Source organism: Piliocolobus tephrosceles, chromosome 1 (genome assembly GCF_002776525.5).
Source record: "Piliocolobus tephrosceles isolate RC106 chromosome 1, ASM277652v3, whole genome shotgun sequence".
Lineage (NCBI taxonomy): Eukaryota > Metazoa > Chordata > Mammalia > Primates > Cercopithecidae > Piliocolobus > Piliocolobus tephrosceles.
Genome location: NC_045434.1, coordinates 72,156,538 through 72,183,547, shown reverse-complemented (window position 1 = coordinate 72,183,547; position 27,010 = coordinate 72,156,538). Strand labels below are relative to the sequence as shown.

Genomic DNA, 27,010 nt, shown 5'->3' with positions numbered 1-27,010 from the left:
TTTTAAGTAATGCTCATTGCAGCATTTGAAGGGGAAGATTTAATGCCACAAAAAATGGAAGACTTTAAAATATACCCATTAAACTGCTAAAAAATAAATTGAGTGGTGACAATACAACAGAAGTTCAATTTAGATTCTCAGTATTGTTACCATGTAATTAAAATCACACAGACTCTTTCAAGCTTATAGCTTGAAACTGCTGGAAGCTATTTCATATTCTGGTGCAAGGGCAAAAAACCACAACATGAGAAGGAATTAAGTCCTGAATTATTGGTTTCATCACATTCATCCTCTCTACCCCTAAATGGCCAAAAGAAACAGTTATCACATCCTGCAGACCTTTTGGTGTAAAAGAGGTGATGATGAACTGAGATGGGGAACAGGTCATGAATATCTGTCTAAAAAAGTCCCTTTCAGGTGAGTTCATACACACCGTCAACCAACGAGCCTCTCATCTATTAGGGTTAAGAAACCAAGGTTCAGTTCTTAGGAAACCACAGTTTTATTCATTTATTCACTATGAATTTACAAAGTGCCTCTATATTGTCAGCTTCCATTTGCAAACATTTCTATATAAAAAATAAATCTGGCATTTCTAGAAAAACCAAGTTCCCTCCAATTCTACAGCCGAAAAGACTTTCCTTTGGAATTGAGTTTCTTCTGTATCTTTGAAAGGGTAGTACCTTAAAGCTGAATCATTTTTGACCCAGAGGCCTAACATGATATTTAGCAATACCTGCATCCCAGAAATACGACATTAAAAGATACATTAAATTATGAAGACACCTATGCTGCAAAACAGTTTTAAATTAAACAACTGTACAGCATTCATTTACACTTGAAATTCCAGTCTTAATCCAAGCTTGTAAGCCTGAATGTTCTTTTTTTTTTTTTTTTTTTGAGACGGAGTCTTGCTCTGTTGCCCAGGCTGGAGTGCAGTGGCTGGATCTCAGCTCACTGCAAGCTCCGCCTCCCGGGTTCACGCCATTCTCCTGCCTCAGCCTCCCGAGTAGCTGGGACTACAGGCGCCTGCCACCTTGCCCGGCTAGTTTTTTTTGTAGTTTTTAGTAGAGACGGGGTTTCACCGTGTTAGCCAGGATGGTCTCGATCTCCTGACCTCGTGATCCGCCCGTCTCGGCCTCCCAAAGTGCCGGGATTATCCAGGAAAGCTGACAGTGTCAGTCTGACACCTGGCTTTAGGGTCTGAATATATCCTAAACCTAACAGACTGAAGTTGTTCACTTTATCCAAAAAGCAAGCATCAGGGTTGATCTGATACTTGGCTGCTATTTCAAAGCAAGCGTTACATTTTTCTGCTGTCCAGGAGAGATTCACAGTGCTCTCAACTTCTTGTTCACTTTCTGGTAAATGGAGCCACCAAACACTATCCCGTCATTCACATGAGTATGAAGCTGGAATTCATCAGTCTTCTAGCTAACCACAAAGTTGCTCTGGGTCCCTTGAGGATTTGCAGTCTCAGAATTCATCTGGTAGCCAGTCAGCCAACCCTTGTACACAACACCAGAGGGCCTCTGATTGAAGGCTCAGCAATTTCAAAATCCATGTCACAGGTTGATGTACTACCACAAGTATCCTGTTTTGATTTTAGCGTTTTTTTTCCTCCAGGTTAGGATGAATTACAGGTCAGCTTTGCTTTTTCTTCCCCAGTAAGAAGGATGAATTGAAGGTCAGCTTCAGTCCATGTGCATTATTCCTCATGGTAATCTCAGTGTCTAGTGTATTGTCAGTGTTCCATTTCTCTGTAAACATCAGGACATGGTCTGTCCAGTTGCACTTGGTTTCCAGACTGCCCTTCACTTTGGTGGTCTCAGTGTTGGCTGAGGCTGAGCTTGTAAATTCCAATCCATTCTCAGAATTTGCTTTCAAATCAAGCTTTATTAGACCAAATCCATAGCCCTTGGAGAAAACATCCCTGACAGATTTGTCAAGATCAGCACTGTTCAGAGGTGATAGCCACGTGGGCTCAGTGGAAGCTACCACATGAATTGTGGTGCAGAGGGAGGAGTGGAGCCAGCAGTGGGGCCAAGGGTGGAATGGCACTGAGAGGGAAAGACTTTCAAAGACCAGAAGAAAAGTTGAGTGAAGATACTGAAGTTTGACTAGTGTTGTGGGTTGAATTGTGCCTCACTCCTAAAAAATATGTTGAAGTCTGCTATGGTTTTAATGTGTCCCCAAAAGGTTTATGTGTCGGAAACTGAATCCCTGTTGAAATAGTATTGAGACATGGAGCATAACAGGAGGTCACTGGGTCATGAGAATGAAGCCCTCAAGAATGGATAAATGTAATTATCATGGGAGTGGATTAGTTATCATGACAGTGAGTTGTTACAAAGTGAGTCTGGCCCTTGGTGTTTCTCTCTGTCTTGCACCCTCACTCACCAATGATGCCTTCTGCCATGGTGTGACCCTTTCCAGATGCTGGCACCATGCTCCTGGACTTCTGTCTTTCCCAATCCATGAAAAAAATATTATTTTTAAATAAATTACTCAGTTTGTGATATTCTGTTACAGCAGCAGAAAATGGACTAAGACAGATAATTGGTACTGGGAGTAGAGATATTGCTATAATAATAATACCTGAAAATGTGGAAGTGGCTTTGGAACTGTGTAATGAGCAGAGGCTGGAAGAATTTGAAAGAGCAGATTAGAAGAATCCTAGATTGCCATGAATGGAGAATTAAGGGTAATTCTGGTGAGGACTCAGAAGAAGACAAGAAATGCCAGGAAAGTCTAGAATTTCTTAGAGATCACTCAAGTGGTTATGATTAGAATGTTGATATAAATATGGTCAATAAGGGACATTCTGATGAAGTCTCAGACAGAAATAAGGAATACCTTATTGGAAACTAAAGTAAAGGCCATCCTTACTATAAAGTATCAAAGAACTTGGCTGAACTGTGTTCATGCCTGGAGGCTTAATGAAAGATGGAATTTAAGAGTAATGAGCTAGCATATCTAGAAAAAGAAATATCTAGGGAGTAGAGCATTCAGTCGGCTGTGTGTCTACTTTTCATCACTTACTGTAAGATGTGAGAGGAAAAAAAATGACTTATAGATGGAATTTATAATCTAAAAGAAAGTACAGCAGAAAGATTTGGAAAACTCAGTCTGGACATGTGTTAGAGAATGAAATAATTTTCAAGAGAGAAAACCAAGGTTGTGGCCCAGCAACCATTTGCTAAGGAGATTAGTACTGATGCAGGGATTACCAAGATAATGGTAAAAGACACTGAGGGCATTTCAGATATCTTCAAGGTTTTCCCATCTATCACAGGCCCAAGCTCTAGAGGGGCAGAATTGTTTAGAGGACTTGCTTCCCGGAGCTACCTCAGGTCTCTACTCCCTGCATTCTGGCACAGCACTCTTCACCTGCCCCAGTCATGGATTAAGTGGCCCCATGTGCAACTCAACCTTCCACTTCAGAATATACAAGCCAGAAACCTTGACGGCATCCATGTGGTGCTAATTCTGCATGTGCACAGAGTGCAAGAGCTACAGTGGCATGGGTTCCTTCATGTAGATTTCAAAGGATGTCACAGAGAGCCTAAGGGCCCAGCTAGAAAATTGTTTCAGGGGCAGAGTTGCTGCAGAGATTCCCTATGAGGACAAGTCGTAGTGAGACCATGGAAGTGGGGCCACTCCCAAGACCAAAAAACTGTAGGAGTCTCAGCAGCCAACTCTAGCCTGGGAAAGCTACAGCCATGAGACTCCAATGCAAGAGCACTGAAGCATGGAATGAGACCAGCACAACCATAGCATAGGACTGTCTGAAGTTTTGGGAGCTCAACTCCCTCCTCAACCCAGGGTGTCCAGCAAGATGAGTGTAGAGTCAAAGAAGATTATTCCGGAAAATTCAGATTTAATGTTGTTTGACCTGTTGTGTTTTAGACTTACTCGGGATCAGTTATCCCTCTTTTCTAACCTATTTCTCCCTTATGGAATGGGAATGTCTACACTATGCCTGTCCCATCATTGTATTTTAGAATTAAGTAAGTTGTTTTGATTTTACAGGCTCACAGCTGGAGGAATTTGCATCAGGATGAATTGTGTTTAGCGTCTCAATCATATCTGATTTACAATGAGACTCTGGACTTTGGATTTTTGAATTAATGCTGGAATGAGTTAAGCCTTTTGGGACCATTGGGATGGAATGATTGTATTTTGCACTGTGAGAAGGACATGACTTTTGAAGCCAGAGTGGAATGCTATGGTTTAAATATATTCCCCCAAAAGTTTATGCACTGGAAACTTAATCCCCAAGGCAATAACATTGGGAGGTGGAACCTCATAATAATGATTAAGTCATGAGGAAAAGCCCTAAAGAATGGATTGATGTCATTAAAGTGGGAACAAGTTGGTTATCATGGGAGTGGGTTGTTACAAAGTGTGTCCAGCCCCTGGTGATTTCTCTTTCTCATACCATTATGATAGGATATGAGAAAGGATAGGAGTACTCTCCTTCCTCATAGCCATGTGATGTTTTCTGCATGGGATGACTCTCACATTGTGCTGGTGTCATGCTCCTGGACTTTCTAGCTTCTCAAATAGAAATAAATTTCTTTTCCTTACAAATTGCCCAGTCTATGGTATTCTGTTATAGCAGCAGAAAATGAACTAAGACAAAGTTCTAACCCCTGGTAATTAATTGAATGTAACCTTATTTGGAAATAGGGTCTTTGTGGGCCCTTAATCCAACCAGACTAATGTCCTGGTGTGAAGAAAGGAGTAGACAAAGAAGACGTACAAGGAAGATGTCATGTAACAACGTAGGAAAGTAATGCATCTACAAGTCAAAGAACACCAAGTGCTAACATCATCACTAGAAACTAAGACGTTGCAAGGAAGGTCTTCTGCCACAGCCTTCAGAGAGAACGTGACCCTGCTGACACATTGACTTTGAACTTCTTTTAGCCTGCAGAATAGTGAGAGAATAAATCTCTATCGTTTAGGCCACCTGTTGTGTGGTGCATTGTTATGTAAACCCTAGAGGAAAGGATAATTACAGTACCAACATTATAGTGCCTACTATAAGAATTTAGAAGTATTTATATATGTATGTGTATATGTATATGTGTGTGTATATATATTTATGCACGCATATATACGTGTGTGTATATATATGTGGCACTTAGCATTGTGCCTGGCAAATAGTAAGCATTTATTAAATGTTAGCAAATATTAGCTTGAAGGGAGAAAACTGGCAATGATAAATCCTTCTTTAAAATATGCCAAATATAGACCCTGATAATTATAATATTAAAGGCATAGCATTAAGGTAATATGTAATAAGTGATTAGTAAGTGCCCTCTTAACAAGTCTTTTTGGTCAGTTGAGAGATATTAAAAAAAAAAAAATGAACCTATCTATCCATCCTTTCATGTATATATCTATTCTGTAATGATTTGTTTGAATAACCAATTTCAATGGTTTGTGAAATGCAAAGTAAGTGTAACCATTTAGCACTTACTTTTTTCCTGTTCCAAAAAATTTTTATGTTAATCTTTTATGAATCTGAAGTTACTTTTTTATCCTTTTTCAAAAATGTTCTACAAGTCCTTTAAAAATGGCATAAAATGTCATGTTCTTCATGCCTTACAATAGAGCAAGTTTGACAATATCAAAAATTGGATCACATGTTTCTCTGGAAGCCCAGGTATAATCTATTTAAAAGAAGTCAGAGAGAGAAAATTACAATGCTTTTTTTTTTTTTTTTTTCTTTTCAGGCCTGACATCCAGAATAAGATGACTTTTTCATCCAGAATTGTATTCTGGCATAATAGTAGCTGACAGGTGAGAGCAAAAGTTACTAGAGAAGTAGTGCTATAGTGGAGTATTATGTAGAAATGCCAGAGAAAAAGTACTTTAGTGGAGTACTATATAGAGATACTAGAGAAGAAGTGCTATAGTGGAGTATTATGTAGAGATACTAGCAAAGAAGTGCTATACAATATAGAGGTACTAGAGAAGAAGTGCTATAGTGGAGAACTATATAGAGGTACTAGAGAAGAAGTACTCCAGTGGAGTACTTTAACAATAGTGAACAAGATTCACAGTCTCCCAGTTTTAAGGAGCTAGTGGGATAAACTGGATATGTGAATAAACAATTACAATAGAATGTGATAAATGCACATTGTAAGAAAGTATAATAAATGCACTTGTGAGAAACTCTGAAGCTTACAGGAGCAGCATAAAAGCCAGACTTGAGAGAATCTATAAAGATTTTCTATAAACATGTCATTAGACTGATATGTTAAAGAATGTCATTAAGTTAACACCTGAAATAATTACTTGTAGGGAGTCAGACAAGAGGGAGAATTTTCCTGGCAGAGAAAATAACATGTATGAGGACTTGGAGATGAAAGAGAGATTGGTGGATTTGAGAAAATAAAATGAGTTAGTATTGGCTGCAATGTAGATTATAAGGCACAGTGACTTGAATGATCATGTAAAGATGATAGGGAGTCAAATATTACAAAGAATCTGAAGCACTATATTAAGGAACTGGAATTTTATCCTAAGGGTGAGAAGGAGCCATTTTATGATTTTAGGCAAGTAAGTGATATGATTAGTTTTGAATTTTAGAAAATATACTTTTGCTGCTCTGGGGAGGATAAACTGAAGGGGGCCAAGATGAGAATGAAATATGAGAATCAAAGAAGAGTCTGATGGAGCAATAGAGGAGAGCCACGGTGATGACTTTAATTAGGGTAGAGTTCATCATTAAAAAGGCAATGAGTGGATTTGAGAAGCACTTAAGATGTAGAATTAACTGAATTTGTATGTAGGCAGTGAGGCATAAAATTCAGAGATGGGGAAGATTAACTTTAGATAGGAAGACAAGCAATTGTAATGTAAAACACAGAATGGATATGGATTGAAGTAACTTTGAAAGTAATTGGCCTAATATCCAGAATTTACAAGGAACTTACACGTATTTACAAGAAAAAACAAATAAACAATCACATCAAAAAGTGGGCAAAGGATACAAACAGACACTTCTCAAAAGAAGACATTTACACAGCCATCACACATGAATAAAAGCTCAACATCACTGATCATCAGAGAAATGCAAGTCAAAACCACAATGAGATACTATTTCATACCAGTCAGAATGGTGATTTTTAAAAACTCAGGAAAAATAGAGGCTCGTGAGGCTGTCGAGAGATAGGAACACTTTTACACTGTTGGTGGGAATGTAAATTAGTTCAACCATTTTGGAAGACAGTGTGGCAATTCCTCAAGGATCTAGAACCAGAAATACCATTTGACCCGGCAACCCCATTACTGGGCATATACCCAAATAAATATAAATCATTCTACTATAAAGACACATACATATTCATGTTTTCTGTAGCACTATTCACAATAGCAAAGACATGGAGCTAACCCAAATGCCCAGCAGTGATAGGCTGGATAAAGAAAATGTGGTACATATACACCATGGAATACTATGCAGCCATAAAAAGGAATGAGATTATGTTCTTTTCAGGGACATGGATGAAGCTGGAAGTCATCATCCTCAGCAAACTAATGCAGGAACAGAAAACCAAACACTGCATGTTCTCACTCATAAATGGGAGTTGAACATTGAGTACACATGGACACAGAGAGGGAAACAGCACACACCACGGCCTGCTGGAATGTGAGTGGGGAGGGAAGGGAACTTAGAGGATGGGTCAATAGTTGCAGCAAACCACTATGGCACATGTATACCTATGTAACAAACCTGTACATTCTGCACACATATCCTGCTTTTCTGCTTTTTGCTTTTTTTTTTTTTTTTTTTTTTTTTAGAAAAAATAAAGAAAGTAATTGGAAGCTGGATATGTTCCCATCTATAGACTTCTGTTTTCTCTGGAAAGTAGGAGATAAAAGTAATGGCTGAGAGTGAGGGAAAAATGGTCAGATCTAGGGCTTGAGATAGATAGAGAAAATTGAAAATCGTGAAGAATGAGAGTATTGAGAGATGAAAAGTTAAACATAAAAAATTTCAAGGAATACTTGAAGGTCCAGTTTAGACTGTATGTCATTAACCTGTGATAGCACCTGTGTGTGTGTGTGGAGGGGGCGGGGTGTGTAGTCGTAGTAGTGGTGGTAGTAGTAGTCAACGTATTTAACTACATAGGTTTGGAAAAGGCAGATACTTTGATTTACTTAGATTTTAGAGTTTGCTCTACAGAAGAATACTTGATCAAGAGATTTGAGTATTAATAAGAGATTTGTATAATGATGAACTAACTAGTACAAACTAGGCAAGACAGAAAATGAAGACAAGAAGAGAAAGACGGGTCTAATGACTGCAGATATCTGTGCAAAACCTAAAATACGTAAGTGAAATGAAAGAAGCACAGAAATGTAATAAAATAATGAAGGGTTTCTAAAGAAGATTGTAGAAGTGGAAAGCTCTAGTTGATGAATAAGTCCAGGGCATAGCCCATAAATTTCTGTGGATGTCTAATGAAGAGGTAAAGATCCCTGGAAATACAAAAGTGAATAAACTTGGAGGCCAGAGTACTGGATGGATCAAGAGGGGAGTTTAAAATCACTGGAATTGTCGTAAGACTTGGGGATGGAGAAGAAAATCTTGAGTCAAATAGTAAAGCCTTGGTATAGAAAAAGGAGCTGATAGATGAAACAAAAATGAGACATTAAGGATTGTATACAGAATTTATTTTATTTTAAGGTTTAAGAAAACCTTTGGATGGAAAAATAATGTTCTGAAAAGGGCAACAGAAAATAAGAAGAACATGAGTATATGATAAAAGAGTATCCTAAAATTTCTAGATAACAAACTTATTGCATTGACAATGCACAAAAAACTATTTCACGGATATTGTTTTCCAGTTTATCACTACATACACTTATGTATGTTGAATTATACATAGATCTATGTGTTTTTGTTGAAGGTTTTATAAATTGTATACTTTTATAAGTAGAGTGCCACATATCAGTAATAGGATGCCAAAAATGCACATTCTGTCATAACTCTTGAAATTTAAATAATGTTTCATTTCCTAGCTACCCTGTTGGCCATTGCAATTTCCTCTTGGTCGCAAATCTGTCTGCACTGCCACTATGGTTCTGGGAAGAAGACTAAAGCCAACAGCTCTGAAAAGTTGTTTTGAATAAGATAGGCTTCAAAAAGGTGATCTTGCAGTGTTTATTATTTCAAATCATTTGAAGAGTTTTTGTTGTCCTGTTTATTATGCTAAGTTAATTCTTTCTATGATAAAGAGATCTCCCAAAGGAAATATGTTCTTGTCTACATAAACTTAGTGAAGCTCAAACTGTACATTTTGGCCTCACTTCACAGGTTTTGAAGAACCTCAAGTCTCAAAGCAAATTTTTATTTCCAAAAAAGTGAGAGAAAGTCACAGATGACAGATCAGTTCCCATACCTGTAGAGTCTACCAATTAAATAGATGTTTCTTGGCAATATTTTATCCTGCTATTAATCATTCTGGTTCAATCTGAATTCATCTAATTTGATGCTCTCGTTTCCTGAAATAAAATTATAGTGAAAAGGAAAATAATCCCTCTTATTTTTCATACTTTTAGGTCCCCATCTCTGTCACTTCTTTATGGTTACTTGCCAAAATGGACTCCAGTCGATCAAATTATCCTGTCTTAAACATGCTGCTCTTCTCCCTCAGTCTTCTCCACAAATTCTTTCTATTTTCTTCTTCAAAAGCCTCACTTCATTTGGTGTCACCCCATGGGAAATCTTGAATAGATTAACTTCACCTAGCTGTATGCATGCTTCTGATTTCCAATGCTTTAGTAATATTTGCAATTCCTGTCTTAGTGGAAAAGGTGTATGTCTTTCATCTCCGTATCCCCAACTCCCAGCACAGTACCTGACACATAGTGGACAGTCATACCAAAATTGCTCCTTTACACCATTTGTCTTTGGGTCATATTTTTGTCCTTCTCTGAATTCACTCTGGCAAGCTGCATAAGTTAATATAGTTTAAACAGGACCAGGTATAGCAGCATAGCATCCCTTTGGCAAACTATGGATAGCCACTTCTACAGCTGTTCAAAATTATTCTAATGCTCTTAGATTCAGGTATTACATGCTTAAGTGTCTAGGAGTCTCTCTAAACAGAAAGAGAAAGTCTGACTTGGGTTTTCTCACAGAATCAAGTTAGAATTCTGAAAGTTAGGCTTAAATTTCAATAAATAAGCCAAAAGTAGACCGGTTTCTTTCAAAGCCTAAGTTCCTTAAAGATCTGTGTCAAGTCTGTAAAACTGACACTGCCTAGTACTTTGGAAATACACATAGAAAGAGGCATTAAATATGTTTTAATAATAATTTTTATATAATGACATAAAGATTAAAATATTAAAGATAACTATAATAATCAAAAGAATGGCAAAGCCTCAAAGTAGAGGCAATGCTTATAGTGAAAACAACACTGCATTAAGCATGACAGGACTCAGATTCTAATATATCACAGTTGGGTGGCCCTGAGTGATTTGCTTATTTTTTTTTGAGCCAGACTTCTTTTATTTGTCAAACAAGATGGTTTGAGATATTGAAGGATAGTCTTTAAGATTCTTACAGCTTTTCTAAGCTGTGATATTTTACAGCATTTTAGAAAAGTATAGAGGACAGTATGATATAATAATGGTTATTAGAATACAATGAATATATCAGAGCTACTTCCCTAAAGAGAAGAATATTCATTATTAATTTCATGAAGGCTATTGAAAGAGTGTTCCAAAGTGCCTAGGAAACTGAACATACAGTAAATGTCTGTATAGTTTATAAAGGTTGGAAAGTATCTCAGAGTTATCTTTTAAACATTTAGTTTTGCAGTGGAGGAATGTGAGGTTAGAGAAGTTAATTTACTTGTTTAATTTCACACTCAGCAAGCAAATTGTGAAAATTACACCAGGATTCAAGTAGGTGGTTAACAACAAGGTAAGTAGTTATTCTATTTTGCCAGTCATTTGCATCAAAAAGAAAAAGTGAGGTTTGGGCAACATCACCAACAGCTAATATTCAGTGTGATAAAAAGAAAATTACTTGCAACAAACATTGTTAATACCTTCAATACGTAGAGTTCTTACAAATCAATAAAAACTTAACCAGGCCAGGTGTGGTGGCTCAAGCTTGTGATCCCAGGACTTTGGGAGGCCAAGGTTGTGAGGATCACTTTTGCCCAGGAGTTTGAGACCAACCTGAGCAACACAGGGTGACCCTGTCTCTAGAAAAAGATGCAAAAATTAGTTGGGTGTTGTGCATTCTTGTGGCCCCAGCTGTTCGGGAGCCTATTGCAGGAGGATTGATTGAACCTGGAAGTAGAAGCTACAGTGAACTGCAATGACACCCCTGCACTCCATCTTTTGGTGACACAGAGATACCCTGTCTCAAAAATAAAATGATAATAAAATAATTTTTACAATATAAAAGTAATGATCATACAAGTCACAGAAATGGTTAGAAATTCTGATTAATTTGAAAATTTATTTGCTAATTTGTAAGGAATTGCAAATAAAAACAAACCAAATGAATTCCTTTGTCAGAATCAATGCTGTATGGAAAACCATGATGTCATGTAAGTTAGATATTTTGTAAGCCTACAAATGAGGTTTGGGCATAAGTAGCATGGACAGGGAAGACAAATACATATCAAAAGTGTTGACTCCAATTAGTAGAATTTTTTGCCCTTTTATAAGGGGAATGTTCTGATTTAATCAACCTGTCACATGGTTGCTGGATGACCTCTCTCCTGCCCATCTCCCACTCCCTGAAAAATCATGGGGCTTTGTTGTCAAAAGTTCAAATATGTTGCAATGTCTGCAGCAGATTAATCATGAATCCACTGAGCAAAAATGGAGAAGGCTGGGAAATCAACTATGTGACAGGTTATTAAATTAGAACACTCCTACCATAAAAGGACAATTTCTTCTAATTGGAATCAACACTTTGGATATGTATTTGTTTTCTCTGTCTGTACTATTTATGCCAAAACCTCATTTTCAGACTTACAAAATAACTATTTAGGCTGGTGCAAAAGTAATTGCAGTTTTTGCCATTAAAAGTAATGTCAAAAACTGCAATTACTTTTGCACCAATCCAATAATTCACCATCATGGTTTTCCACACATAACTGATGCTGACCAAGGAACACATTTGGTTTGTTTTTATTTGAATATCTAATTGACATATACATGACAAGTCCTGTTGCCCACTTGATTACTGAAAACATTCTCTGCTGAATATGCTTGTCCTTTCATTTTGTTCCTGTTCTGAAAGGTCCATCCATATAACTCTTCCAGACACTTCTTTTCCTTCCATTTGCCAATCTTGTTCCTTCCAGGACATTGGTCATCCAGTCAGTCAAATGAACTGGTTTATCTTGAATCAATATCATCTCCCATCTCTGGTCATTTTTCTTTTCATGAAGTAAAATGAACAACCAGGACTATCACTCAAGGTTCTGTCTACTGTAAGGGTTTTCCTTCACTACATTTCTTCAAGGATAAACCTGAGATAGCTTACAATGCTGCAGTTATCTATTTTGGATGGTGCTAATATATTGTGCAAAAGTATGCACAAATCTGACCAAAGTTTTTCTTAATTAGTCAACTGGTCATAGGGAACTTTAGCATACGAGTTGCAAAGGAGGCAATGCACCAAAAGTACAAACTACAGTAATTTAAGCCAGTTGTCCATTGAAGTTACTTAAACTTTTTACCCATTAAAATGCAGTCTCATATGTATTATTTCCATCTGATGATTGTGTGTTGTTGTGTATTCCCAACTTCATGGCTTTCTGGGTCAGACAATACTTCAGTCAACTTTGCAGCCTATAGTAAAGGATTTAATCTACTAGATCTCAGTAGCAATAAAGAGGCTATTTCTCAAAAAGAGAATAGCTATTAACAAGAAAACGACATGGCTTATTCCAAAATTTCAAGGGTCCATGATATGACTTGCATATAGGACTTGCCAAATATCCTTATAGCATGTCTCTCTGTTACAAAAAATGTAAGAACCAATGTATTAACTAGGTTATAAGGTCTAACAGCAGAGTACCTTGAGTGGCAGTTTGGATCAGCTGTAGAGGTTCTCTTGCCCTGTGACCCACTCAAAATTGGTGGTAAACTGGTTAGAGCAGAACACAAAGCTGAGTTAAATGTTTCCTTTGGCATCCAAAAAAATTCACATAGGAAATTAGCAGTAGGAAGTTCTAGATGTAGCAGTTTGTTCTTAGCCTTAGAAGACATATCTAATATATTCCAGACCACTAGACTCCTAGAAATGGTAAATCACTGCATTTTTGTGGGTTTTATTTTTTATCATCTTGCTACATTGTGCTAATCAGGTCCTCTCAGCATGCTATTATCAACAGATTGGGTAAACACAAGTCCTATGAAATGACATTGTAGGTAGTCTTCTTTGGGTAAACACAAGTCCTATGAAATGACATTGTAGGTAGTCTTCAAGACAGCAAACATGTGGCATGTAAAGCAATTCTATCTTTATTATGAGGGTTAAACAGACAAAAATAATGAAAACTGTAGATACAGTAAAATGTTAAGAGATACAAATTATTCCCAAAAGGCCATAGTTTTACATTAAAAGCATAAAAGGTGCTACAAGAGGAGAGAGTAAAAGTGTAGAGCTAAGCTATCAGAATAAAATGGCCAGCTTTAAATTTAAGACTTTTTATAAAAACATCATGGTAAGCCGGGCGCGGTGGCTCAAGCCTGTAATCCCAGCACTTTGGGAGGCCGAGACGGGCGGATCACAAGGTCAGGAGATCGAGACTATCCTGGCTAACACGGTGAAACCCTGTCTCTACTAAAAAATACAAAAAACTAGCCAGGCGAGCTGGTGGGCGCCTGTAGTCCCAGCTACTTGGGACGCTGAGGCAGGAGAATGGCGTAAATCCGGGAGGCGGAGCTTGCAGTGGGCTGAGATCTGGCCACTGCACTCCAGCCCGGGCGACAGAGCGAGACTCTGTCTCAAAAAAAAAAAAAAAAAAAAAAAAAAAAAAAAAAAAAAAAAAAAAAATCGTGGTAAATACAAAGAAAAAAACCTAAAATAGAGGCACAAAATATATATATTTTTTTTTAAAAAAAGGATTCAAAAGATGTAACAACAGAAGATTATTAAAGAACAAAGGAAGGCCGTAGGAAAGAAAACAGAACCAAAAGATTTACAAAACAACCTGAAAACTACTAAATGGCAGTAGCAAGTCCTTACCTATCAACAATTACCTTGAATGTAAATGGATTAAATTCTCCAATCAAAAGTTATAGAACGGTTGAATGCATTTTTAAAAAACTCAAGATCCAACCATATGCTGCATACAGGAGACTGGCTTCACTACTGAGGACACTGATTGAAAGTGAAGGGATGGAAAAATATATTCAATGTCAATGGTAACCAAAAGAAAGCATGGATAACCATACTTATATCAAACGAAATAGACTTTAAACGAGAAACTATAAAAAGAGACATTGAAGGCAATTATACAATGATAAACGGGTCAATTTATCAAGAAGACATACAATTTTAAATACATATGCACCAAACATTGGAGCACCTAAATACATAAAGCAATTATTAAATGATCTGAAATGAGGGACAGAGTACAATATAATAATAATAGTAGTAGGGGACCTCAGTACTCCACTTTCAACAATGGATATATTATCTAGACAGAAAATCAATTAGAAAACACTGGATTTGAATTACACTTTAGACCTAATGGACCTAACAGACAATACAGAACATTCCATCCAACAACAGAATATCCTTTCTTCTCAAGCACACATAGAGCATTCTCCAGGATAGATCACATGTTAGGCTACAAAACAAGTCAACAAATTAAATAGGTTTGAAATAATATCAAGTATCTTTCTAATCCCAGTGACATGAAATTAGAAATCAATAACAGGAGAAATTTTGAAAAATTTCCAAATATGTAGAAATTAAACAGTATGCTTCCAAACAATGGGTCACAGGAGAAACAAAAAACTATTAAAAATACCTTGAGACAAACAAAACTAGAAATATATCATACCAAAATTTACAGGATACAGCAAAAGCAGGCCCAAATGGGGAATTTATAGCAATAGATGCCTGTATCAAAAAATCAGACAAGATCTCGAATAATCTCATTACACCTCAAGGAACCAGAAAAAGAACAAACTAAGCCTAAAGACAGTAGAAGGAAGATAAGAATAAAAGTCAGATCAAAAATAAATAAAATAGGAAAAAGAGAAACAATAGGAAAAATTCAATGAAACTAAGTTGGTTTTATAAAAAGATGAAATAAACTCTTAGCTAGACTATTTAGGAAAAAGAGAGATTCAAATAAATAAATCAGAAATGGAAGTGAAGACATTACAACTGATACCACAGAAATATAAAGGATAGCAAACTGCTATAAACAATTATATGCCAAAATATGAATAAACTATAAGAAAAGATAAGTTCTTAGACACACAACCTTCTAAAACAGAGACATAAAGATACAGAACACCTAAACATACCAATAAGAGGTAAGAAGATTGAATTAGTAATAAATAGCCTTCCATAAAATATCCCAGAACCAAATGGCTTCATAGCTCAGTTTCATGAAACCTTTAAATAAAAATTAATACCAATCCTTCTCAACTTCTTCCATAAAATTGAAGAAGAGGGAACACTTTCAAACTTATCTTATGAGACAAGCATTACCCTAATAATGAAAGCCAAACCAGGAAATTGACAAAAAAAGAAAACCACAGGGCTATATATCCCTGATATCATAGATGCAAAAACCCTTAAAACCTAGAAAAACTGATTCAACTCTATCAAAAGAATTTCACCATAATCAAGCAGGAGGTAGCCATGTGTTGCAATATATGGATAATTTATGATTTACCAAATAAACACAATAAATAATAAAAAACTATTGATCATCCCAATAGATGCAGAAAAAACACTTGACAAAATTTAACATATTTTAATGTTAGAAACTCTCAACAGAATAGGTATAGAGGGAATGTACCTCAACATGATAAAAGCCATATATGATAAACTCATAGCTAACATTATACTCAACTGTGAAAAGCTGAAAGCCTTTCTTCTAAGATCAGAAACAAGACAAGAATGCCTACTCTCAACACTTCTTCTCAACGTAGTTATGGAAGTTCTACCCAGAGCAATCAGGCAAGATAAAGAAATAAAAGGCATCTAATATTTGAAAGGGAAGTAGTAAAATTGTCTGTGGTTGCTGACAATATGACCTTATATATAGAAAATCATAAAGAGTTCACGAAAAAGCTTTTAGAACTGATAAGCAAATTCAGTAAAGTTGCAGGTTATACAAATCAACATAAAAAATCAGTGACATTTCTATACACTAATAATGAGTTATCTAAAAAAGGAAAACATTAAGAAAATGATCCTACTTACAATTGCAACAGCAAAAATACCTAGGTACAAAATTAACTAAGGAAGTGAATGACTTGTATTCTGAAAACTATAAAACACTAATGAAAGAAATTGAAGAGGACACTAACAGAAAGATATCTCATGTTTATGGATTGGAAGAATTAATACTGCTAAAAATTCCATATTGCCCAAAGCAATCTACAGATTCAGTGCAATCCCTGCCAAAATTTCAACGTTGTTTTCCACAGAAATTGAAAAAAAATCCTTAAGTTCTAATGGAACCACAAAAGACCATGAATAGCCAAAACACTCTTGAGCAAAAAGAACAAAGCTGGAGTCATCATACTATCTGACTTAGAAGACTTACAATTGCATTATAATGCAATTGTAATCAAAACGGTATGATACTGGCATGGAATCAAACTCACAGACCAATGGAATAGGATTGAAAGTCTGGAAATAAATCCATGCATTTGTGGCCAATTGATTTTTGACAAAATTGTCAAGAACATACAATAGGGAAAGGACTGTTGATTTAGTAAATTGTGCTGAGAAAACTGGCTATCTACATTCAGAATAATGAAATTAGAACTTTATCTCATACAATGCACAAAAGATCCACTCATAATGGATTAAAGACTTAAACGTAAAATCTGAAACTATAAATACACTAGAAGAAAACAGGGGAAATGTTCTACAGTGTTGATCTAGGCAATGATTTTTTGGATATGGCCTCAAAAGTTTAGGCAACAAAGGCAAAAACAGATAGTGATTACATCAAACTAAAAAGCTTATGGACAGCAAAATAAGAAATTAAGGAAGTGAAGAGAAAACCCACAGAGTTGGAAAAAATATTTGCAAACCATACATCTGATAAGGGGTGAATATCCAAAATACATAGAAAACTCAAACCACTCAATAGCAAGGAAAGAAATAACCCAATTAAATAATGGGCAAAGGACCTGGACAGATACGCCTCAAAAGAGGACACACAAATGACTAACAGGTTCATGAAAAAATGTACAGCATCACTTATCATTAAAGAAACAAATTAAAACAACGAGATATTATCTTATACCTGTCAGAATGGGTTTTATTTTTTAAAAAATGTGTTGACAAGAACATGGAGAAAAGGAAACCCTTGTACTCTGTTGATGGGAACAGAAAATTAGTATAACCATTATAGAAAATGCTATCAATGTTCCTCAAAAGACCAAAAATAAAACTAACATATGATTCAGCAATTCCAATTCTGGGAACGTATCAAGATGAATTGAAATTAATATGTGGAAAGGGTATCTGCATTCTCATGTTTATTGCAGCATTATTTACAATAGCTAAGATATGGGATAAAACTAAGTGTCTATCATGGATGAACCAATAAAGAAAATGTGGTAACATATACACAATGGAATACTATTCAGCCTTTACAAAGCATAAAATTTTGTTATTTGGTAGAACATGGATGGGTCTAGAGGAAATTATGCTAAGTGAAATAATCCAGGAACAGAAAGATAAATAGCTACAACCTCACTCACCTGTGGAATCTTTTAAAAAGTTGAATTCATGGAAGTAGAGAGTAAAATGATTGTTACTAGAGGGTATGGGGTGGAGAGTGAAGGAATGGAGAGTTACTGACCAAATGGTACAAGTTTATAGCTAGGCAGAAGGAATAAAATTTTGTCATCTGTTGCACAGTAGAGTGACTAAAGTCAATAATAGTGCACTGTAAATTTCAAAATAACTGAGAGTAAATTTCAGATGCACCACTACAAAAAAATCAAGTGAGGTGATATATACATTGATTAGCTTGGTTTAATTACCTCACATTGTATACAGATATCAAAACATCACATTGCACTTAATTACTGTAATATACTTATGATTTGTCAATCAAAACTAATATAACTAAAAAATAAATTCCCACTTTTCCAATAAAAATAAATGAACTCCATCAATTCTTCCTCTTCGGGTGTGTACATGTTGCCATTTGCATCAAGAGTCTTACAACTTTCACTTGCTTTTCATGGCATGCTTCCATAGGAGAGACCACAATTGAGAACTGCCCAGTGGAGCTAAGCCAAGCCACAGAACAATAAAAAAATAATAAATTACTGTCAAGTTTGGGGTGGTTTGTTACACAGTAACAGATAACTAAAACAATGCCAATACTAACAAAGACCATGTATATTAAACTATGGCAGGGCACTAGAGAGTTGACTTATAATGAAAATGTATTGCTGTTCTGCTAAGTAAATAAAAAACATTTTTAGTGATCTTTCTAACAAATACAGTGGAAAAAGTCATCTGTCAGATCAATAGCTATATACCAGAGACTATGTCCTGTGTTAATTTGTTCCAGTTTAGAAATCACATTTGAACTTGAACATAGTTGTAATTAGAATCACAACTAATGAAGATTATGATAACTTGCTGTTATTCTCCAGTGACAGTAAACCTGTGTGCTACACAGGTAAAATAGGTTGGTTAGTTGAATGGGCATACAATATAGATCACCACTTCTGCAGTCTTCCAGCTTTTGCCGGTGGCACTTACATCTGCGATCCCTTAAAGAACGTAATATTGTTTTAGTTTACTCTTTTGGCAGGAAGAAGTCGTTTTCCATTTTCCCACATGGCCTTTCCTGCTATAAAAATTTCACTCCATAGCTAGCAGAACCAATATGGAAACCCTGCCAATCACAGAGTAGTTCTGTTACAAGTATGCATTCTAGAACTGAGGAAATTACTAGAAGTTTGTTTGGGTAAACACTGGACCCACTGTAAGATGGACATAAGCCTAGCTTTGGGGTCCTCAGGGGTCAAGTCAAGTGACAGCCACTTCCTGTGAACTCCTGGACATTCTTAATATACCTTTTGTTTCCAAAAGCACAGTCACCCTGGTAAGGGGAAGCAAGATCTTTCAGAGTGGAATATTTATAGTATAAATGTTTGGCAGTGTAGCAAGGCACTTCTTCAAGAGGATATATAATTTTCTTAATTCAAGGAGTGCTGAGTTTGGGAACTACCTGAAGCCTGGGCACTGGCTAAAAAGCATGCCTCACTATATCTGTAGCTCAAATCATCATACCTAGAGATTTGTTTTTTGTTGGTTTTACTTGCACACATCAAGCATGCCTTGAACAGGCCACTCATTTATTTCAGTCACAGGGACACCACTGTCAATTAGCCACTGCCAAATGTCAAATTACTCTGATTACTACTGTTCTGCAGTACAAAGAAGAGGTTCCAACATATCAACTTAATTAATGTAGGCAATCTTTAAGTGAAGGTTTTAGTCAACCAACCAAATGAAATTCTAGAATTCACCCCCTACTTACTTGAGCCAATGCATTAAATCCAGAATTTTTGATAGTGCCCTCATATCAGTAGAATTAGCCTAACTGAATATTACATTCATTTCATCTCAGTTGAATACCCAGACAAATTTTCTGCGTTTTTGTTCATAGAAATTGGCAGCATTTTGCAACTCTGTGTTTTCTTCCAGGTCACACTTTGTACCTATTCCTCTAGAAACTGTGGGGATTTGAATCTAGTTATTAGTCATAAAAGCAATGACAAGTAGTGCAAGTAGACACCCTACAAGGCATCTCTTTCAGGGTAGGTCATTAAATGTTTGCTTTTTCTGTTTCTTTTTTCAGAAAAATGGATCATCGTTAGAAGAGGAAGGGCTGTTTTACAAGCCATGGAGGTTTACTAGAAGTTGGAGGTTAAAATTGCTCAGTACAATTGGAATCTACCCAAATATCCCATCTCAGTTTTCAGAGTCTCATTGTTAATCAACACCCAAACTTTAACAAAAGCAACTCTTCAAAGATTTAAATTTTAATTTGTATTGTAATTCAACCAATTGCAGGATTAGATTTTGAGTTGTTTTCAGAAATTTTAACCTGCAGATACAAAATATAAGGGATTATTTCTGCGTGTGCACAGACGTCCTATAGAACATGAGCTCATCTTTTTCTTTCTCTAAGTTCTCCAGCACAGACAGGGATAGCTACCTGACTCCACAACCTTATGTTGTTTTTTTCCCACTCTAATGTTCCATTGCACCAGGAACTTGGCCTCTCAACCTTAACAATACCATCATGCATAACTTCAAGTGATTACATATCGTAATTTAAGTACCTGATTTGTCACTACAGTGAATAGACAACTGGTGTCCCATTTGTCATTACCAGTGGGGTCATTAGTGTCTTTAAATCTGATCATAGCAAAAAACGAATCTATATGTCCTCATCTTTTAGATTTTGATATCTTCGAACAGCTATTGATGCTAAAAACAGTGTCACTCTAGATTTAGCCAGGAGACAGCAATAATATAAGTATTACAAGAATAAGGGGTTTAATTAAGAAGGAGGAGTTACACAAATGTGAGAATAGTGCAACTGAAGTTTGGAAGAGGCTCAGAGAAAGTCACCAGTTGCTGCAGCCTGCAACACTGGAGCAGATGGAAAAGCCGGAACATGTGGGGGAAGTCTGAGAAATCGTGAGTATCTAGCCACCAAAGTAGGGCTAGGAAGTGAGAGAGAAGAGTGGGCAGTAGAGAGGCCTGTGAACCTGGCACATTGTCTGTTTTCCTGTCTAATGTCATCATGAGAGATCACCTCCGTCTCCTAAGAATAATAACTTCCCGTCTCTCCTGAATTCTAAATCTTAAATGAGATTTTCCCATTGGTAAACTCTAAATAAGAACTATTCAAAGAAGGTGATTTTGGACAACATAAGTCCAAGCCACAGCTAGAAGTGGAGGTGCCATTGTTAAATGTCCCTTAAATGATCTTAAGTAGGCAGCTCATATTTTCCTGTGGAAATGTATCAAAGTCTGTAGTCTTCTCTTCACAGACATCTTCCAGTTCAGAATCCAATCTTTCCCAGCAGCTGGGACAGGAATCCTGATCATGGGAGCTTGACCAGAATTCCTTGAATATATCCATCAGGAATACAAGTGGTCAGAGAAACAATGTGGTCTCTGTGAGAACTTCTGAATGAAATCTTTAACTTATGCCTTTAGTGAATTTATGCCTCCATGAACTTATGCCTTTAGTGCCCTCAATAAACTTAATGTCTTTTTATGGCTAAACTTCCTTAGCAATCGGCTGAATTTTAGGCAATTTTTCAATTGGCACTTTATGTGTAAAATCGAAATGGTAGATGAATATTTTTGTATATGTGCTTTAAAAGCTAATGGAGAAAGAGTACAGCATAATGAATCAAAGATTCCAAAAACAGGTGCACATCAACACAGTTCATGTTTTGGTAAAGCAAGTAAGAACACTCTGGAAGTAATGTGTTGGAGTTAATTTCTTCCAGCTTATAAGAGCCAAATATTAAATGTTCAGGAATTTTGCAAGCTGACTGACATCACCATCTTGAAATTGGCCATGGTGGTAGCATTTACACAGCAGAAATTAGAAAACAGATTTTTTTAAAGATCTAATTGTTAAATGTCTACCAGCAAACCACTACACTCCTGATATCCCAATTTACCCTTTGCCAGCTCTAAATTCTATGCAGAATCAATATACTTAAGTTGTACATTTTTCATTACATCTAAGTTTTATTGTCTCTTGAATTTAGAAATGCTGATTTGATGCTGGAGCAATTAGCAATCATAATTTATTAATATGGAGGGTACATTTTAGAAAAAGCAAAAAGATTAAATGTTCTGCAGATAGCAGAGATAGACTGCAGGAACACAGTAAATGGAAGCCATTTGTAAAAAGAAGTAGGTGATATCTGGGTTCTTATTTTTACTATATTTACTTTGTAAATCACAACATGTACCATGTTGTGGTTCTCAAAGAGATTTTGGATGCATATCTACGGTAACTACACATTGTATATGTACAGTGGCAGAAAGAAATCATAATTAAGTAATTTCATGTTAACTCGATTTGTCAGTGATGATGGATTTTTCAAAGAGTGTTTTTGTCAATACAAAACCTAAGTCAAAAATAAGTAATTAGTTAATTAGTCTTATTTTCAGGAAGCCTATTTATTTTTATGATTGAACTTCCCTCAGAAATTGAGTGAATTTTAAGTAATTTCTCAACTGGCAATTTAGATATAAAACTAAAATGCTATGTAGAGTTCCTGAATTTAGATGAATATTTTTGCATATGTGCTTTAACAGTTTTATTAGGGTAATATTTATAAACTATAAAAATTTTCCATTACAATTGTGCAACTCAATGACATTTGGGGTATTTATAGAGTTGGCAATCATCACTACAATACAATTTTACAACATTTCTATCATACAAGAAAATGTCTTTTAGGCTGTTTGTCATTAATCCCTGTTCCAACCCTTCAGACAACCATTGATCTGTTTTCTGTATCTAAATGTGTTTATTCTGGATATTTCATATAAATGGAAGCATGCAGCATGTGGCCATTTGTATCTGGCTTGTTTCACTTAGTGTAATGTTAGGAGATTCATCAATGTAGATCATGTATCAGTATTTCTTTCCTTTTTATTGCTGACTAGTATTAGATTTTATAAATTTATCACATTTTGTATATCCATTCACCAGTTGATTAATATTTGGATTCATGATTAGCATTAGTTAATGTAAATAATATTTTCTTGAACATCCACATACAAAACTTTGTGTGCATATACTTTTGTTGTTCTTGGGTACATTGCCAGGAAATGGAATTTCTGTGTTGTTTGATAAACTTACATTTAACATTTTCAGAAACTACCAAACTGTTTTCCAAAGTAGCTGTATCATTTTACATTCTCACCAACAATGTTAGTGAACTCCAGTTATTTGGTATCCACACATATACTTAGTATTGTCTATGCAATTGACTATAGCCATTTCAGTGGAATAATGCACAAAAGTGTTCAGGATTTGCATAGTGAAAAGTACAAAATATAAAGCTGCATGTCATGAATAGTGATTTTCATTATATTTAAAATTATTTCTAATTTTCTATTTAGTTTATTCTTTGACTTATTTAGAAGTATTCTATTTAGTTTCTATGTATTTGAGGGCTTTCTAGGGACCTTTCTGTTAGTGATTTCTAATTAAATTCCATTGTGAACAGAAAACATACTTAGTATGATGACCTTTATAAAAAATGTATTGAGACTTATTTTGTACCCCACCCTATAATGTATCTTGGAGAATATTTTTTATGTACTTAGAAAGATTATATATTTTGCAGTCATTGTTTGGCATGTCCTAAATATGTCAGTTAGGTTGAATTGGTTGGTAGAATTGTACAAGTCTATACCCTTGCTGAATATTTTCCCGAAGTTGTTTTACTAGCTACTGAGGGCAAGATATTGAAATATACAGCTCTTACTTTTGAAAGGTCTATTACTCTTTTGAATTCTGTCTATATTTGCTTCATGTGTTTAGGGGTTCTGTTGTTAGGCATCTATCTATCTATCTATTTATCTATCTATCTATCATCTATCTAATTGATATGCTGACTCTTTTATTATGATAGAATGCTTTTCTTTGCCTTTAGTAATATATGTCACCTTAAAATAAATTATTTTTATATTAATACAGTCACTCCAGTTCTCTTATGGTTAGTTTGTGTGATGTATTTTTTTAATTTTACTTTAAACCTATTTATGTCTTTGAATTGAATGTGTGTTTTTTTTTATAAACAGCATGTAGTTGGATCTTGCTACTTATCCCATTTTACAACCTTTATCTTCTACGTAGGGTGATTATTCGAATTTAATGCAATTATTGATATGGTTGGATTCATGTCTGCCATTTTATTTGTTTTGTGTTTTTCTTTTGTTGTTATTGTTCTATTACTTCTTTTCTGCATTCTTTATATTAAACAAATATCTTTTAGTATATCAGTTAATTTCTCTGTTGATGCTTTTACTGTATTATTTTCACTCATTTGATTACTATTTGCTCTAGGAATTACAGTTTGTATCTTAACATATCAAAATCTATTTCAGAATAATAACACTTCTTAATAACAATAATAACTGAATTCTGGTAAAAATAAATAGACTTTGCTCTAAATTATACATCCTCTCCAAACTTTGGGTTATTATTGTCAAATCTATTACTGCATCTACATAGAGTATGTTATAAACCCAATAATATAAATGTCACAAGTATTGACTTACTTTTTTTTAAGTTTAAAAGAAGGAAAATATATTTATGAAGTCCTTTTTTACAACCTACGTATTTACCATTTCTACTAGCTTCATTTCTTCCTGTATTTCAGCTTACCATCTGCTGCCCTTTCCTTTCATCCTTAAGAATTTGCTTTAGTATTTCTTATAAGCCAGGTCTGTTGGCAACAAGTTATCTTTGTTTGTTTGGGAATGTCTTTATTTCACTTTCACTTTTGAAAGGTATACTTGCCACATAGAATTATTGTTTGACCTTTCCCCTCTCAGAATTTTCAAAATAACCATTTAGGTATAATGCACACACTATAAAATTCACCACCTTCAAAGTACAATTTAATGGTTTTTAGTATATCCATAAATTTGTGACTTGATCACTATTATCTAATTCCAGAGCATTTTTATCACCTGAAAACAAACTCCATACCCATTAGAAGTCGCTACCTGTCACCTATTCTCCTCAACCCCTGGCAACCACTGATCTACTGTTTGTCTCCATAGACTTGCCTAGATGGGATAGTTTATGTAAATACAGTCAAATATGTGGCCTTCTGTGATTGTGTTCTTTCACTTAACTGATGTTTTCAAGTTTTATCTATATTAGTGACATGTAACAGAATGTTATTCATTTTTATAGCTGAATTATATCTCATTGTTTGGATATATCATATTCTGTTTATCCATTTATCAGTTGATAGAAATTTCATTTATTTCCTGTTTTTGAACAGTATAAATACTGCTGCTATGAACAATTATGGAAGACACTGTTTTCATTTTTCTTAGATATTTAAGTAGGAGTGGAATTATTGGATCATAAGGTAACTGTATGCTTAGATTTTTGAGAAACAACTACTTTCCAGAAGTATGCTTCTCTCTCAGCACTTTGAATGTCATTCCACTACCTCTAGCCTCCACTACTTCTGCTAAGAAGTTAGTTTTCAGTTGCTTTTCTCTTGCTGTTTTCAAAAATTTCTCTTTGTTTTTAACTTTCAAAAGTTTGACCATGATATTTCTAAATGTGAATCTTTTGGTGTTTCTCCCATTTGGGTTTCATTTACTTTCTTGTATTTGTACATGCAGTAGATAATGTTTTTTATATAATTTGGGAAGTTTTCAGGCATTATTTCTATATACACAGATCTCTCTCTTTCTCTCTCTCTCCCTCTCTCTCTCTATACACACACACATGCACACGCGCATGCACGCACACACACACACACACACAAATATATGCTTATATGTGTGTATTATATAAATTAATATAGCCTAAGAGACCTAAGGGACAATAATAAGTATACCAGCATACATGTAATGCAAGTCCCAGACTACAAAAAGGTTGTTTTTGTTTTTGTTTTTGTTTTTGTTTTTGTTTTTGCTTTTAACTATGAAAACGCTTTAGTAGGTGAAACCACATACTATTAAAATGCTTTAAAATGCAATAATATGCAATGTGAAGATACGACAAATATCAAGTGTGCACACAGCAAGACATGGATATGCTAGGACACATTGTGAGTAAATAAAGGATTCACACCACTTTCACCCTTCCCCAATAACAGAAGACTCTAGGGCACCTTCTCCTCAGCCCACTCCTCAGCTGTGATGTCCTGGTACTATTGGTATTCGGACACCAAATGATTCTATGTCACTCTCAGCCTCAGTGAACTCCATCTCATATCTTTTCTACTCTGAGACTTACATTACATGCATATTAGTATACTTATTATTGTCTCTTAAATCTCCGAGGCTATATTAATTTTATTTTTCAATCTATTTTTCTCTGTTCTTCTGATTGAAAATTTCTATTGATCTTCATTTATGGATTCTTTATTCCAGCTCAAATAGTCTGTTGAGTCCAGTCATTATAATCTTAAACTTTTGAATGTCCGTTTGATTATTTTTTAATGTAGTTTGTATTTCCTTATTGAGAGTACTTTGATGAGATGAGTTATTGTCACTATATTTTCCTTAAATTCTTCAAACGAAATTTTCTTCAGTTCTTTAACTATAGTTATAACAGCTGCTTTTATGTCATTGTCTTTTACATCCAACATCTAGAGTCACTTGGAATCAATTTCAATTTGCTGCTTTTTTCTCCAGCATTGGTCACAGTTTCCTGTTTTTTTCTTCTCTCAGAAATTGTGTTAAAACCTGCAAATTTTACACAATATATTGTTTGCAGATTTTGTTTTTTAAACTTGTTGATTTTTGACACAGTAAATAGTTTCCTCTGGCCTGGTTTTTTTTCTTTTAAGTCTGAAAGATTTCATGTATACCAAACAATGATGTATGTAATATATATGGAATTTATGACCTATAGTAACAGCTTAAAAATGACGTTCTCAGTCTTTCTTTCTTTCTTTCTTTTCTTTCTTTCTTTCTTTCTTTCTTTCTTTCTTTCTTTCTTTCTTTCTTTCTTTCTTTCTTTTTTTTTTTTTGAGACGGAGT

The 27,010-nt window shown here is 35.2% G+C and overlaps 1 pseudogene; it reads right to left on the bottom strand.

Annotated features, from left to right (window-relative positions):
* Positions 1 to 435: 435 nt before the first annotated feature.
* LOC111537039 overlaps positions 436 to 27,010 on the bottom strand; it is a 103,274-nt pseudogene continuing 76,699 nt past the window's right edge.